Genomic DNA, 17,359 nt, shown 5'->3' with positions numbered 1-17,359 from the left:
GGCCCAGCCGCTCCGCGGCATATGGGATCCTCCCGGACCAGGGCACGAACCTGTATCCCCTGCATCGGCAGGCGGACTCTCAACCACTGCGCCACCAGGGAGGCCCTGTTCATATTTTTTATTTCTTCCTGGTTCAGTCTTGGGAGATTGTACCTTGCTAAGAATTTGTCTATTTCTTCCAGGTTGTCCTTTTTTTTTTTTTTTTTTTCTTTTTGCGGTATGCGGGCCTCTCACTGTTGTGGCCTCTCCCGTTGCGGAGCACAGGCTCCGGACGCGCAGGCCCAGCGGCCATGGCTCACGGGCCCAGCCGCTCCGCGGCATATGGGATCCTCCCAGACCGGGGCACAAACCCGTATCCCCTGCATCGGCAGGCGGACTCTCAACCACTGCGCCACCAGGGAGGCCCCAGGTTGTCCATTTTATTGGCATACAGTTGCTTGTAGTAGTCTCTCATCCTTTGCATTTCTGTGATGTCAGTTGTAACTTCTTACTCATTTTCAACTTTATTGATTTGAGTCCTCTTCCTTTTTTATTCTTGATGAGTCTGGCTAAAGGTTTTATCAATTTTGTTTTTCTTTTCAAAGAACCAGCTTTTAGTTTCATTGATCTTTACTATTGTTCTCTTTGTCTGTATTTCATTTATTTCTGCTCTGATCTTTATGATTTCTTCTAGTAACTTCAGGTTTTGATGTTATTTCTCTAGTTGCTTTAGGTATAAGTTTACGTTGTTTATTTGAGATTTTTCATGTTTCCTGAGGTAAGATTGTATTGCTATAGACTTCCCTTGTAGAACTGCTTTTGCTGCATCCCATAGGTTTTGGATCGTTGTGCTTTTGTTTTCATTTGTCTCTAGGTATTTTTTTAATTTCCTTTTTGATTTCTTCAGTGATCCATAGGTTGTTTAGTTGCATGTTGTTTAGCCACCACATGTTTGTGCTTTTTACATTTTTTCCTTATAGTTTATTTCTAATCTCATAGCATTGTGGTTGGAAAAGGTGCTTGATATGGTTTTAATTTTCTTAAATTTACTGAGGCTTGTTTTTTGTGGTCCAGCATGTGGTCAGTCCTGGAGAATGTTCCATGTGCACAGGAGAAGAATGTGTATTCCGTGGCATTTGGATAGAATGCTCTTCTATAAATATCAATTAAGTCCATCTGGTCTGATGTGTCATTTAAGGCCTGTGTTTCCTTATTGATTTTCTGTTTGCATGATCTGTCCATTGATGAAAGTGGGGTGTTAAAGTCCTCCACTATTGTTGTGTTACTGTTGGTTTCTCCCTTTTTGGCTGTTAGTATTTGCCTTATTTATTGAGGTGCTCCTATGTTGGGTGCATATATAGTTACAATTGTTATATCTTGTTGTTGGGCGGATCTCTTGATCATTATGTAGTATCCTTCTCTGTCTCTTTAACAGTCTTTATTTTAAAGTCTATTTTGTCTGAAGTGAGTATTGCTATTCCAACTTTCTTTTGATTTCCATTTGCATATAGTACCTTCTTCCATCCCCTCACTTTCAGTCTGTATGTGTCCCTAGGTCTGAAGTGGGTCTCTTGTAGACAGTATATATACAGGTCTTGTTTTTGTATCTATTCTTTGTCTTTTGGTTGGAGCATTTAATTCGTTTACATTTAAGGTACTTATTGATATGTATGCTCCTATTGCCATTTTCTTAATTGTTTTGGGTTTGTTTTTGTAGGTCTTTTTTCTTCCTTTCCTCTTTTTTTTTTTTTTTTTTTTTTTGCTGTACGTGGGCCCCTCACTGTTGTGGCCCCTCCTGCTGCGGAGCACAGGCTCTGGATGCACAGGCCCAGCGGCCATGGCCCACGGGCCCAGCTGCTCCGCGGCATGTGGGATCCTCCCGGACCGGGGCGTGAACCCATGTCCCCTGCATCGGCAGGCGGACTTTCAACCACTGCGCCACCAGGGAAGCCCCTTCCTTTCCTCTTGTTTTCTTCTCTTGTGGTTTGATGACCATCTTTAGTGTTATGTTTGGGTTGCTTTTTCTTCTTTTGTGTGTGTATCTGTTGTAATTTTGGGGTTTGCTGTTTCCATGAGGTTTTGATATAGCAGTCTGTAGATGTACAAGGTTTGTTAAAGTCGCTGGTCTCTTCCTGCCTAGAGAAGTTCCTCTAGCATTTATTGCAAAGTTGGTCTGGTAATGCTGAATTTTCTTAGTTTTTGCTTGTCTGTAAAGCTTTTGATTTCTCTGTCAAATCTGAATGAGAGCCTTGCTACATAGAGTATTCTTGGTTGTAGGTTCTTCCTTTCATCACTTTAAATATATTGTGCCACTCCCTTTGGCCCTGCAGCGTTTATGCTGAGAAATCAGCTGATAACCTTATGGGAGTTCCCTTGTGTGTTATTTTGTTGTTTTACCCTGTTGCTTTTAATATTTTTTGTCTTTAATTTTTGTCACTTAGATTACTATGTGTCTTGGCATGTTCCTCCTTGGGTTTATCCTGCCTGGTACTGTCTGTGCTTCCTGGACTTAGGTGAGTGTTTCCTTTCCCATGTTAGAGATGTTTTCAGCTGTTACCTCTTCAAATATATTTTCAGGTCCTTTCTCTCACTCTTCTCCTTTTGGGACCCCTATAATGTGAATGTTGGTGTGTTTTAATGTTGTCCCAGAGGTCTCTTAGATTTTCTTCATTTCTTTTCATTCTTTTTTCTTTGTTCTGTTCAGCAGTGATTTCTACCATTGTGTCTTCCAGGTCACTTATCCATTTTTTCTGCCTCAGTTATTCTGCTATTGATACCTTCTAGTGTATTTTTCACTTCAGTTACTGTATTGTTCATCTGTTCTTTTGTTCTTTTAGGTCTTTGTTAAACATTTCTTGCATCTTCTTGATCCTTGCCTCCATTTTTTTCCCAAGATCCTGGATCATCTTCACTATCATTATTCTGAATTCTTTTTCTGGAAGGTTGCCTATCTCCACTTCACTTAGTTGTTTTTCTGGGGTTTTATCTTGTTCCTTCATGTGGGAGATATTCCTCTGCTGTTTCATTTTGTCTGACTTTCTATGATTGTGGATTTTGTTCCCCAGGCTGCAGGATTGTAGTTCTTCTTGCTTCTGCTGTGTGCCCTCTGGTGGATGAAGCTATCTAAGAGGTTTGTGCAAGCTTCCTGACTGGGAGGAATGGGTGGTGGATGGAGCTTGGTCTTATCCTTTTGGTGGGTAGGACTGTGCTCAGTAAAACTTTAACCCACTTGACTGCTGATGGGTGTGGCTGTGTTCCCTCCCTGTTGGTTGTTTGGCCTGAGGCGACCCAGCACTGGTGCCTACAGGCTGTTTGGTGGGGCTTATGGTGGCCTCCGGGAGGTGAGGGTCTCAAGCCAATGAGTACTTCCCAGAACTGCTGCTGCCAGTGTCTTTGTCCCCACAGTGAGCCACAACCACCCTCTGCCTCTGCAGGAGATCCTCCAATACTAGCAAGTGAGGTCTGGCCCAGTCTCTTAAGAGGTCACTGCTTTTTTCCCTGGGTCCTGGTTCACATGAGACTTTGTGTGTGCCCTCCAGGAGTGGAGTTTCTGTTTGCCCCAGTCCTGTGGAAGTCCTGTGATCAAATCCTGCTGGTCTTCAAAGCCAGATTCTCTGGCGGGGACTCCTCCCGTTGCCAGACCCCCAGGCAACTGGGAAGCCTGACCTGGGGCTCAGATCTTTCACTCCAGTGGGAGAACTTCTGTGGTATAATTGTTTTCCAGTTTGTGGGTTGCCCACCCATGGGTATGGGATTTGATTTTATTGTGATTGCACCCCTCCTGCTGTCTTGTTGTGGCTTATTCTTTGTCTTTGGATGTAGGGTATCTTTTTTGGTAGGTTCTAGCATTTTTTTGTGGATGGTTGTTCAACAGTTAGTTGTGATTCTGGTGTTGTCATAAAAAGGGGTGAGTGCACATCCTTCTACTCTGCTAACTTAAGCTAATTCTGGAAGGAATTTTCTGTTTTTTGTCTTTTTGTTTTTATTGTTTACCATCTCTTCTGAGATCTGTTTCTGTTGCTTCCTTTAGGTGTAGTGATTTATTTTTCCATTGGGTAGTATAACCTCACCTCAGTGGCTCCTTGTGCAAATATAGAAGTTTTCATACTGTAAATAGCTAGAAGTAGAATTGATGGATCAAATGGGTTTACCTGGACATTTTCTAGTTCATCAAATTTTTGCCAAGTTACTCTCCAAAGTCGTTTTGACAGTTGATACTTTTACCAGCAGAGTGTGAGTTCTCACAGGTCCACTTTCTCCCATGTTGGTTTTAGCAGACTTTTTCACCTGCTAACCTGATGGCAGTTATAGCTTTTCATATTTCTCTAATTACTAGTGGTATTGAGTATTTAATGGCCTTTTAAATATCTTCTGTGAATTGCCTGCCCACTTCTTAGTGCAGTATTTGCCTTTTCTTAGAAATCTGCTAAGTTTTTTATATTTTCTAGACTCAAATCCTTTTTTAGAAATGAGTTACAAAGATCTGTTCCTAGTCTGTAGCATGTTCTTTTGTTTCTATTCTAATTAACCTTTTAAAAGTTGTTAAATGAGGGCTTCCCTGGTGGCGCAGTGGTCGAGAGTCCACCTGCCGATGCAGGGGACACGGGTTCATGCCCCGGTCCGGGAAGATCCCACATGCCGTGGAGCGGCTGGGCCCGTGAGCCATGGCCGCTGAGCCTGCGCGTCCAGAGCCTGTGCTCTGCAATGGGAGAGGCCACAACAGTGAGAGGCCCGCGTACCGCAAAATAAATAAATAAATAAATAAATAAATAAATAAATAAATAAATAAATAAATAAATAAAAGTTGTTAAATGATCACAAACTTAGAAGTTTGGAGTTCAGTAAAATAACCTGTTTTTCCCCAAATTAATTGAGAGTAAGTTGTTCATCTGATGCTCCATCATCCCTGAGTATTTTAGCAGCAGTTCTCTGTCCTTTTGGCCTTAGAACAACTTTACAGTCTTAAAAAATTATTTGGAACTTCAGAACTTATTTATATAAGGGTTATATTTACTCATATTTACTATATTAGAAATTAAAACTAAGGAATTTAAAAATTAATTTTTTAAAAGACATATTACATGTAACATAAATAAAAATTTTTATGAAAAATAACTGCTTTTCAAAACAAGTGGATTTGTTTCACATTTTTTGCAAATTTCCTTAATGTCTTCCTTAACAGATAATGACTGAATTCTCATAATTGTTTCAATCTGTTGCAATATGTTAATTTGGCTGAAGAATATGAAGAAAATCAGTCCTCAAACATATATGTAGTTGGAATATTTTAATAGCCTTTTCAGGTAATTGAAGATATTCAATGATAACTGGTTTAAAATGGCAGTGATAAATAATTTCTTGAAAATTAACTGCAGTGTAGAATTTAAACCTATATTAATGAACTTTTCCCCCCTAACTTTTTATTTAGAAATAATGATAGCCTCATAGGAAGTTGCAAAAATAACACTTCACTCAGCATCCCTTAATGTTAACATCTTATATAATTGGAGTACAATATCAAAACCAGGAGATTGACATTGATACTCTACTGTACTATAAGACCATATTCGTTTTTTTGCCTTTTTTTAGGTGTTTTTGTGTGTGTCTATGATTCTGCATGTTTTTATCCCATGTATAGGTTCACAGTTAAGATATGGAATGGTTTCATCACCTCAGAGGAACTCTCCCTCTCTACCTTGTCCTTATCCCCTGAAAATTCCTGTTCCATTCTCCATCTGTATAGTTTCATCAGTTCAAAAAATGTTGCATAAATGGAATTATAAAGTATGTAAACTTTTCAGAGTGACCTCTTCATTAAGCTTAATAGCCTTGAGATCCAGCCAGGTTGTTGCACATATCAGTAGCTCATTCCTTTTTTTGCTGAGTAGTGTTACCTTGTGTGAATGTACCAGAGTTTAACCATTCACTCACCAAAGGACATTTGGATTGATTCCTTTTTTGGGTGGGGGGGGGATTACAAATAAATGGTATGAACATTGGTGTACAGGTTTTTTTTTTTTTTAAGTATTATTTATTTATTTGGCTGTGCAGGGTCTTAGTTGTGGCACGCCGGTTCTTTGTTGCTCTGTGCAGGATCTTCACTGCTGTGTGCAGGATCTTTAGTTGCGGCATGCAGGATCTTTAGTTGCGGCATGCAAGATCTTTAGTTGCGGCATGTGGGATCTTTAGCTGCAGCACGTGAGATGTTTAGTTGTGGCATGTGGGATCTTGTTCCCTGACCAGGGATTGAACCCAGGCCCCCTGCATTGGGAGCACTTATTTATTTATATTTTTGGTTGCATTTGGTCTTTGTTGCCGCACACGGGCTTTCTCTAGTTGCAGTGAGCTGGGGCTACTCTTCATTGAGCTGCGTGGGCTTCTCATTGCAGTGGCTTTTCTTGTTGAGCATGGGCTCTAGGCGCGTGGGCTCAGTAGTTGTGGCGCATGGGCTTAGTTGCTTCTGCGGCATGTGGGATCTTTCCAGACCAGGGCTCAAACCCATGTCCCCTGCATTGGCAGGCAGATTCTTAACCACTGGGGAGTGCAGAGTCTTAATCACTGGACCGCCAGGGAAGTCCCAGTGTACAGTTTTTTTGTGTGAGCACAAGTTTTCATTTTTCTGAGGTAAATGCCAGAGTGAAATGCTGGATTATATGGTAGGTATATGCTTAGTTATAAGTAATCACTAAACTATTTTTTCAGAATTTTTTATTCACCTCTGTTTTACCTTCCCACCAGCAGTATATAAGATATTTGGCTTCTCTGCATTCTTGTCCGCATTTGATGTTATCACTATTTTTTATTTGTTTAAGGTGCTCTGGACAGAGTGTAGTAATATTTCATTGTGGTTTTAATTTTCATTTCCCTAATACCTAATGATGTTGAACATCTTACTTGTGCTATTTGCCATATGTATGTGCTCTTTGGTGAAATGTTTACATCTCTCTTTTGCCCATTTTCCAGTTGGGTTTTTTTTTAATGTTGAGTTTTGAGAGTTCTTTATGTGTTTAGATGTAAGACCTTTGTTGAATATGAGGTTTTCAAATATTTTCTCCCATAGCTTGTCTTTCCATCCTCTTAACAGGGTCTTTTGCAGTGCAAAATTTTAAATTTTTAATGAAGTTCAGTTTATCAATCTTTTTCTTTTATGGATTGTACTTTTGGTGTCATGCCTGTGAGATCTTCACCTGGCTCTAGGTCCTAAAGATTTTCTCATTTCTTTACTTCTCCAAGTTTTATAGGTTTACATTTTATATCTAAAAATATCATAATTTTGAGTTAGCTTTTAATTAATTTTAAATTAATTGAATTAATTTTTGTACAGTGTGAGATTTAGGTTGAGGTTCTTTTTTTATTTTTCTCCTTCCTTCCTCCCTCCCTCCCTCCCTCCCTCCCTTCCTCCCTCCCTCCTCCTCCTCCTCTCCTGTCCTCTCCCTCCTCTCCTCTCCTCTCCTCTTTTCTTTTCCTTTTGGCCTATGGATGTTCAGCTTTTCCAGTGCCAACCTGTGGACTTTTCATTCCATTAAAATATGGCTCATTCATTTGTCTTGTAATTTGAGTGGCTTTTACCCATTTGTGATTTTCGAATCATCATAAATCAGTCAACTGGAAAATACTGGTTTATTGAGTTATGTAGATTTCCTAAATGTTGTCACACTTTATAGTACAATAATTAAAAAATCCACATTTGTTAATAATGCCACTGATCTCATCAGAAAAGTCTTTAAATATTGAGTAGCTTTTCAAGCTCATGATAGAGGATACGTGTTTTCTAAAGTTCTGATTTTTGTTTTAACTCTAATTTTGTCATTGGCAACACATATTCTCAGTTGTTTTATGTGAAGTGATGGGCTCACTTGCTTCATTTTTAAGAAAATGTCCGCCGAATACCTGGGTCTGTAGAGCTATGTATTCTACTTACCTGGCTCAGGTTTGATAGTCCACATCAGGCCACTTCTAGTAACACCTTCCTTGGCTTACTGGGGCTCTGACTTCCTTTGCTAGGGAATTGGACACCCTCTTGTGTGGACACTCTTATCTGCTTGGGATTCTAATTCCCTTTGTGGTTTCTTCATAGATTTTTTTAGGAATGTGGTTTTTAATTTCTACATATTTGTGAATTTTTCAGATTTCTTTTCTTTTGTTGATTTTTAATTTTATTACTTTGTGGTTAGAGAATGTATTTTCCATTTTACTTACAGAAACTTAATGTTTTATGTTCCAAAATATGTTTTGTCCTAGAGAATGTTTTCTGTTCACTTGAGAAGAGTGTGAATATTCTGCTGTTGTTTGGTGGAGTATTGATAAATGTCTCTTAGGCCTAGTTGGCTTATAGTGTTGTTCAGGTCTTCTGTTTCCTTGTTGATCTTCTGTCTAGTTGTTCTACCCAGTATTGAAAGTTGGGTATTGAAGTCATTATTATTGTTGAATCATCTGTTTTTTCCCTTCAATTCTGTGAGTTTTCACTTAATATATTTTGATGCTCTGTTAGGTGCATATGTATTTGTAATTGTTTTATCTGCTTGATGGATTTACCCTTCTGTTGTTATAAGATGTCCCTTGTCTTTAGTAATAATTTTTGTCTTAAAGTCTGTTGTTTTATCTGGTTAGTATTGGTGTGGTATACCTTTTTTCATCATTTTACTTTCAATCTATTCATGTGTTTTAATCTAAACTGTATCTCTTGTAGACAGCATACAGTTGGATCACTTTTTTTTAAAATCCATTCTACGAACTAATGGCTTTTAATTTGAGGGTTTAATTTTATCTATTTACATTTAGTTATTGATAAGGTAGAATTTGCACCCTGCTACTTTATTTGTTTTCTGTGTGTCACATGTTTTTTGTTTCTCTTTTCCTCCATCACTGTCTTCTTCTGTGTTAGATATTTTTTAGAGTACTTTTAAAATTCTTTTGTCATTTTTTAGTGGCTATCCTACAATTAACATATTAAGTCATAAGAATCTAGTTTGGATTAAACCAAGTTAATTTCAACAGTCTATTTAAACATTGTGCCTATATAGCTAGCTCCACTCCCCCCTGCCACCTTTTGCTGTTATTGTCATACAAAATTACATCTTCGTACATTGTGTGCCCATCAACACATTTATAATTTTTGCTTTGTGCAGTTCTCTTAAATTGGATAGGAGAAAAAAGCTATGGGCAAGAAATACATTTATAGTGTCTTTTATATTTATTTTTGTAGTTACTTTTGCCAGTGCTCTTTCTTTATTTGTATTTGAGTTATTGTCTAGTGCCCTTCCATTTCAGCCTGAAGGACTCACATTAGCACTTCTTGTAGGGCAGGTCTGCAACAAATACTTTAAGTTTTTGCTTATCTGGGAATGTTTTAATTTTACCTTTATTGAAGGGTAGTTTTGCTGCATATAGAATTCTTGACAGTTTTTTTTTGTTTGTTTGGTTTTCCTTTCAGAACTTTGAATATGTCTTCCTACTGCCTTTGGCCTCCATATTTTCTGAAAAGAAATGACTTGTGGAAGTGACTGTTAATCTTCTTATGTCTCATACATGATGAGTCGCTTCTCTTGCTGCTTTAAAGATTTTTTTTTTTGTCTTTGTCATTTAGCAGTTGGTAAGGATGTGCCTATGTGTAGATCTCTTTAAGTTTATTCTGCTTGGAGTTTGTTTAGCTTCTTGGAGGTGTAGATTAATGTTTTTCTTCAAAACTTGGAAGGAAGTTTTTGGCCCTTATTTCTTCCAGTATTTCTGCCACCTTCTCTCATTGTCTCCTTCCAGGACTCTATTTGTGTGTATTGTTATTTAAAATGTTCACTTGATGGTGTGCACAGATCTCTGATGCTCTGTGTATTTTTCTTCATTCTTTTTTCTTTCTATTCTATCTTTTTTCTTTCTGTTCCTCAATGGATAATATCAGTTGACCTATTTTGAGTTCATTGTTTCTTCTGCTTGCTTATATCAGCTGTTGAACCTTTCTAGAGAATTTTTCATTTCTAGAGTTCAAAGTTATTGTACTTTGAACTCTAGATCTAATTTTATTTTTTTAGTAACTTTTTTTCTCTTCACATTCTTTGTTTGGTGAGACATTTTTCTCTTGCCTTACTTTAGTTCTATAAACATGTTTTCTTTTAGCTCATATTTAAAATAGCTGGCTTAAAGTCATTGTCTAGTAAGTCCAACATCTGAATTTCCTTAGGGACAGTTTCTGTTGTTTGCTTTTCTTCCTGTGTTTGGGCCATTCTTTCTTATTTCTTTGCCTATCTTGCAATTTTTTATTGAAAAACTGTGTTTGGACATTTAAAATACTAAATGTACATTTAAATAACGTGAGCATCTTAGATAGCATAAAAATGTCCAAATAACAGACACTTTAAATAACAAAATGTGGCAATTATGGATATTAGATTTTGCCCCCTTTCTGGGGGTGTTTATTGTTCCTGCTTATTGTGGTTGCTGTTGGTTTAGTAACTTTTTGAACTAATTCTGTTTCGTGTGGCCACTGAAGTCACTATTTGGTTAGCTTAGTGGTTGGCTAATGATTGGGCAGAGATTTCTTTAAATGCCTGCAACCAGTAAATCTCCCAGCCTTTGCCAAAGACCTCTGTGTGTATTAGGGCATACCTTCAGCACTCATCCAGGCAGTTAACTGCCTTAGCTGTTGCTTCCTGCTTGTACACAGCTCCAAAGTTAGTTTGTCAAAAGTGATACCTTGGGGCCTTCTCAGGTCTTTGCTGAGTGTACACACAGCTCTACCCATGCACATAGCATTAAGTGTGTACATAAGCTTCTAGATTCTCAGGAACGTGGGAGCTTTTCAAAGTTCCTATGATATCTTATTCTCAGATTTTCCTTTCAATATTTTTGATTAGTCTGTTTGCCCCAACTGTTGTTCACTGCCTTAAGCAGCTGTGAGGATAAAATACTCGCCTGTAATTGTTTTCAACAAAAGTCCTCTTGAGGAAAAGGTCTTTTGCACTGAGTAAGTTGTGAGTTAAGTCGAATACAGATAGTGTTACAAATGGGGTCTTATCAGGAGCCACCAGACAGGTCAAATAGTGATAATTTGGAGGGGTTGTTGGTGAAAGAAGCTTTGAATGAGCTCCAGCTTTGTTCTGTTCCATCTGGTGTCTGCTAAGCTGAGCTGGGAATGTGGACTGTAATTTTTCAAGGCTGTCATGGATTTGGAGAGCAGGGGAAGGGACTAGGGCAAGTTAAAATGTCACAAAGCTTGTTGTTCTTACTGAGATGCTTTCTTTCTTTTCTCTTTCTTTCTGTAAATGCATCCTGGGTGCAAGCTCTTGGCTAATTTTGAGAGTTCTGATAGAGTTTATTCCAACTGTTTTTGCCAGTTTTCTTGCTGTTTTTATGGAGGAGAGAATTTTCAGAGTTACTTACCGTACTGTTTTCTCTGATGTCACCTCCACTTGGCTTTGACATCCTGTGCTGACAGGCCTCCGTGTTTGGAAGTCCTCCCAAACCTCCACCCCACCTCACCCAGACTTTGACTCCCACTGCCAGACAACTCTGCATGGATGACCTCTTCACCTTGCTTGGACTCGTAACTTTCCATGCCATGCCACCTACCCCTTAACCACCCACCCCTCCATGTAGACATGTTCCTCACCATTCTTAGATTCCAGTATCACACACTGGTTTGTCACCACCTGTGGATGCTCTTCTTGTCCCAACAAGACTCTGATTCTCCATGCTGAGCCATCTCCCTATGAGGATACCCATCCCCACCTCACTTGAACTCTGATACCTCTTGTGGGTTACCAGTACATGTTGATATCCACCCTGTCCTGCTCAGGCTCTGATACCCTATACTGAGCTGCCCCTTGTGGGATTGTCTTTCTCTGCAATCCAAGATGCAGTGGGTCTTCTATACTTATACCCTTTTTAATCTGCTTGGGCTCTGACTCTTTCTGCTGTGGGACATTTTGATTTGTCACCTCCCACGATCACTCGGGTGGATGCCTAACTTGCTCTGCAACATTCAGTTGCTTTAGTATTGAGTTGTTCAGGATGCAGAATAGATGTGCTTAAGTTTTTGACACTCAACAATGTTATTACAGTTTTACTAAAGAAATAAGAAAAACACAGATCCTAAAAGGAACAAAGAGAATATATAAAAGACAAGTATACTGCTGTTGTGAAAGTTAACAAGAATTTGAGGTGTAAAGATTTACTTAGGAACTTAAAATAAAACCAGTAATTTTTTTAAAAATCGTGTTATACAGTGACAGACATTCATAAGAGCTCCTCCCAGGAGGAGGAGGCTAGATACCTAGCCTAATCAGAAGAATATAGGAAAGACTTTCTGGCAAAAGTGATTCCTAGAAGTCTCAAGAGATGTTTATGGGTTCATCTGGAAAGGTGGTACCTGGAAAAGGAACAGGTGTGAACAGGGAAGACATACAAGCAGAGGAGGAAACAGCAAGAGTATAGGTATGGACCCAGGAAGCAGTACCTTCTGTTCAGGAAACAGAATACTGATGAGGATAGTGTATACAGGGTATGGCCAGGGAGACTAGGGAGTAAATGTGGAGAGGAGGAAAAGATCATCCCCACAGAAGGAGCAGTCCGAGCAAAGATATGGTTATATGAAAGCATTTTAAGCCTACTGTGTCAATAGTATGGTAAGACTGGAATGGAGAGTGTATTAAGGGTACAAAAGGTAAACATGGAAAAGATAGATTGGAGCCTGATTATGGAGAAACCTAATGTGTGTTTATACATATGTATAGGTATATGTATGTGTACTTATTTGTGTGTGTGTTGAGTAGGGGAGTGACTTCAAATCAGTGATTTAGCCTGAAGATGCTTAGTCTGGCATCACTGGTTGGGATGGAGAAAGGGTTGCTGTTTAGAATTTAGAGTCAGGGAGATGAATCTGGAATCTTATGTAATAGCCTAGTGAAAGTTAAGAATATGGTAAGAGTTGTGGGGACTGGGCACATAAGAACTAACACGGAGTTTGAGATGCTTGGGAATTGATCATTCGAGGAAGCCAGAGGGAAAAGAAATAGGAAACGCTAAAACTTGGTGTAGAGATTGGATTATTGTTTAGGATTTAAAATTAAAACTGTGAAGAGGTAATTGGTTTAAGAAATGCTGGGATGGTCAAAGGAGTAATTATCAGCAAGCTCAGATCCAAAAGTGGGACTTGTGACCCAAGTTGTTAAGATGTTAAGAATTGATTGATTGGCAGCTCTGGAGTGTAAGAGTCTTACATTGTGAGGACACATGGGAAGATGACTGAGCCTGAAGACAGTGAACACAAAGGAGAATGCAATACAGAACTCTAGTGGGTAGAGGGGAGAAGTGTTTGGAACTTTAGTGACTTGAGAATGGCATGAGAAAAGGCTAAGTTTATTTAGACCTTAGGCCTCATGTATAATATGGACAGTAGAGATTTGATATAATCAGTGGAAGGTTAAAAACTGAGAGTATAAACCAACATGAAGCCAGTGACTTATGATTAGGGGCTAGTTAGCACCAAAAGACTAAGAGTGTTCCATTTATGAGACTTCGTTTCCCTTACATAAAGGAAACAGCAAGCTATGGATTTCAGTATGTTGCTCCCTTTGTGTGTCAAGCAGGTTTCAGCTAAGGTTACTCACTATTTTGTTAGGTTTCCCAGAGATTTCTACTTGCTGTTATAGGATGAAGAAAATGAAGGAATATATGAATTGGAATGTTTTCATTTTTAAAAAATTGAGCATATCAGTTCATTGTAATTCAGCATTGTTCTTTTCCTCCTTTTGCATTAGTCTGCTTTGCTTACTTATTAGTACATGTTGCTAGTTTAATTTTATCTTTTATGCATGGCATCATTAATTCAGGTGCCCAGTGAGAACTAGATAAAAGTTTATTTAGATGATGATAGTGTCCTTTTTATGTAAAAAACACTCACTGTTTTCTCTTTCCTCACATCTCTCTTGGGGTTTTCTTGGTAGTATTTTCTTTCAGGTCCAAAGTTTGGACAGAAGTTTTTGAATTCGTAATTAGAATGTTTTCTCAATTCTAGGGAATAGTAATAAATGGATTAGAAATGTGAGACAAAAAGTAATCTTTTCAAGTCAGTACTTGCAGGGTATAAAAGATACTTTAGGATAATTGTTTTCAATTATATGAAAAAAAATTTATTAAAATTCCCTGCCTTTCTGTTTCCTCTGTTTCTGTTTTTCAGTGTTCCCCAAACAAGTTGACAAACAGCTGTGACAGAAGCAATCTTAAAATAAACAAAAGTCTCTTAAGTTGAATAGTATGTCATAATATCACTCAATGAAATCCTTTGTATATGGTTATTGTAGTGGTAAGTCTTGATAGGTGTGGGAAATGACACAGTTCTATATTGTGCCTTCTATATTTTTCATTTTAGTTTTTGTTTTATTGAGGTATAAAAGGTATTTTGAAACTGATCATTTATATTTACTAAAAAGGAAAGAATTCTAAAAAATTATTATCTGGGTTTTTTCATTTGTTCTTTCATTTATGTGGTAAATACTTAATGGGCATCTAGTATTGGCCAGGTTCTAGGTTCTGAATATACAGCTGTAAACAAAACACTCAGAAGTCCTTGCTTTCAGAGAGCTCACATTCTTGGGAGAGAGGGAGACAATAAACAAAATCAATCATTAAGTATATTTTTTTGCCAGGTAGTGAGTGCTGCAACGAAAAATAAAGCAGAGGAAGAAGAATAGGAAAGAGATATTTCTATTTTATATGTTGTAGCCAAGAATGAGATATTTAAGTAGGGAGCAAGCAATGTGGAGAAAGGACTATATATAGAGAGAAAGGACTAGAGCATGAAAGGCTCTTGAAGGTCAGAGTAAGAGCCTGGGAAACCATCAGATTTTTTAAAGTAAGAGAGTGACATAATCAGGGTTAACAGTTAAATGGATCACAGTGATTGCTAAGAGAACAGTCTGTTAAGGGGGTAAAGATGGAACCTAGGAGGCCAGAAGGCTACAATCCAGGCAAGAGGTGATGGGGGCTTTTAAATGCGGAGGTAGTAAGAAGTGGTTGGATTCTTGATAGATAGAGCAATGGTGTTTTCTGATGGATTGGATGTCAGATTGAGTGAAAGAAAAGTCAAGGAAGCCTCCACGGTTTTTGGCCTGAGCATTTGAAAGGATGCACTTGCCATTTACTGAGATGGAGAAGAAGATTGAGGAGTTGGAACACATTCAGGAGTTCAGTTTAAGTCATTTTAATTTGAGATGCTTGTTACATATCCAAGTAGAGATGCCAAATAGGCAACTGGATATACAGATCTCTGGCGTTAAGGAAAAACATCCAGGTTGGAGATGGTATTTGAGCATTGAGAGCGTGTAGGTAGCATTAAAATAATGGGACTGGGTGAAATCATCTAGTCCCTACTTGAAAGTGAGTACAGACAGAGAAGAGATGTGAGTCCTGGGATTTTCTAATGTTTGGAGATTGCGAAGTTGAGAAGGAACCAGCACAGGATACTGAGGAGTGCCAGTGAGATACCAAGGGAGAGTGGTATCCTGGAAGCCAATTGTAGAGTGTTTCAAGGAGAGAAGGATGATCAGTCTTGTTAAATGCTGTCGATAGTTTTGAGTAAGACAAGGATGAGGAACTGACTGTTAGACTTATCAATGTGGAAATGCTGAAAGTTTTTTATTAATATGTCAAAATATAAACTCTGAAAAATATTGTCTGCTTTTATGTGAAGAGGAAAAGGAATATACTCATGTTTAGAACTAGAATTATTTGGGGCAGGAGTCCTTAGTAGTAAGTTGGTTCAAAACAAATAAAATTTGTGACTTTCTGGTTCTGAGCCTACATGAGACAAAAAAGGCTGCTATAACCTAAAATATGATCTAGCTAATAACATACAGCGTTGACATTGTGTCCAAATCAGTATAACTTTTCTTAAGTTGTGAGCTCCCAGGGAACAAAAACTCTGTTTCCTCAATTCAGTTAATATAACACTTAACATGGTACCTAACTTTGTGGGAAGATACAAATAAGTGTGATTCTTGTGAATGATTTTAATAAGTTAAATTCTTATGTATTTATATACGAAAGAATTTATAATAATTTACTCAAGTAGCTGGGTATGTTATAAGTGGAAATAACTTATCCATTAGATATGTATGTATGGTATAGTAGAATGCAGTAGCAGAAAGATTCCTAGAAAGTAAAGCTTTGGTTCATTCCTGCCTCTGCCACTGATTGACTCTGTGTTGACTAAGGAATCAAAGACTTGGCTATCTAGAATCATCTGTCAGCAGCTAGTTAGGTGACAAGAAAATGTTTATGTTGGTATTAAAAGGATAGTAAAGTCATTTTCTGTGCAATGATTTCTTAAAACACTTTTCTCTTTGAAATTAAGTTTAAATATCTGATTTCATTCTTTTAATATAAGTTATATAGTCTTAGTTTGTAAACTATAAATAAGTTTTGAATTTATCCATACTATCAGGGATACTCTCTCCATTTGACTTAGTCATTTAGCTCATATTTATTCAGCATCTACTATATTCCAGACTGATACAGATGCTAACAGTATATCTGTGAAGAAGACAGACAAGGACTCTTTATCTTATGGAAGTCTTATGGAGTAAGACTTCTTTCAGGGGACCTCAGGGAAAAATAGAATTTTTTAACCAAGAAACACATTATCTGAGGTAATCTCATTGCTCTGTCTTCTGTAGTTTTTTGTTTCAACCAGTACTTAAGAGAAGATTCGTTCAGCATTGAAAAAGTTCTGCTCTCATTGAACTTTACATGCCAGTTGGGGAGAGGGAAGAGTATAAAGACATATAAGAAACAACGAGTAAAATACTTTCATATAATTTAGAGGTCATTGTCATAATAATCATAGGATATGACAAAAGTTATAAATAGTGGAAATAGGCTTATTAAGTATGTGGGTAGCATGAAGCTTAGATAAAAATTACTAAATTGAGGGCTTTGTAGAGTCACCTGTGTAGTTTCATCTACTGTCCATATGTGCCTAATTGCCTGAAGTGGCTTCTGTGGGCTCCTCAGGTTTTTACAGTCCATGACTTTAAAGACCACTCTACTACACCAGGCTAGCCCTGGTCTGTTCACATACAGAGGCAAGGGTCTGGAGAGAGAGCAAAAGCATGCAAGGCCTCTTGCAGTCTAAATTGGTACAAAATTGTTTTTGTTACATTCTATAGGCTAATGAAAGTTAAAAAGGCCAGCTCAGGTTGAAGGCATGGAGAAACAGGTTCTAGCACCTAAGTTTTGCCTCGGGCCTTCTTTTCTTTCTTTCTTTTTTTTTTTTTTTTGCGGTATGGGGACCTCTCATTGCTGTGGCCTCTCCCGTTGTGGAGCACGGGCTCTGGACACGCAAGCTTAGCGGCCATGGCTCAAGGGCCTAGCCGCTCCGCGGCATGTG

The 17,359-nt window shown here is 38.2% G+C and overlaps 1 protein-coding gene across 7 annotated transcripts in view; it reads left to right on the top strand.

Annotated features, from left to right (window-relative positions):
* SHOC2 (SHOC2 leucine rich repeat scaffold protein) overlaps window positions 1-17,359 on the top strand; it is a 103,167-nt gene that overhangs the window by 31,943 nt on the left and 53,865 nt on the right. The window contains exon 2 of one of the 7 annotated variants that reach the window (XM_060099687.1): window positions 2,421-2,492. The exons of 4 other annotated variants lie outside the window; for them this stretch is intronic. The gene's annotated coding sequence lies outside the window, so the exon portion shown is untranslated. Of the gene's footprint in view, window positions 1-2,420; window positions 2,493-3,044; window positions 3,110-14,197; window positions 14,276-17,359 lie in introns of those variants that run through there. 2 more of the 7 variants (XM_060099692.1, XM_060099678.1) reach the window with 2 other exon arrangements.

Source organism: Mesoplodon densirostris, chromosome 1 (genome assembly GCF_025265405.1).
Source record: "Mesoplodon densirostris isolate mMesDen1 chromosome 1, mMesDen1 primary haplotype, whole genome shotgun sequence".
Taxonomy (NCBI): Eukaryota; Metazoa; Chordata; class Mammalia; order Artiodactyla; family Ziphiidae; genus Mesoplodon; species Mesoplodon densirostris.
The sequence above is the reverse complement of the archived record's forward strand: the minus strand, read 5'-3'. Positions and strand labels throughout refer to the sequence as shown.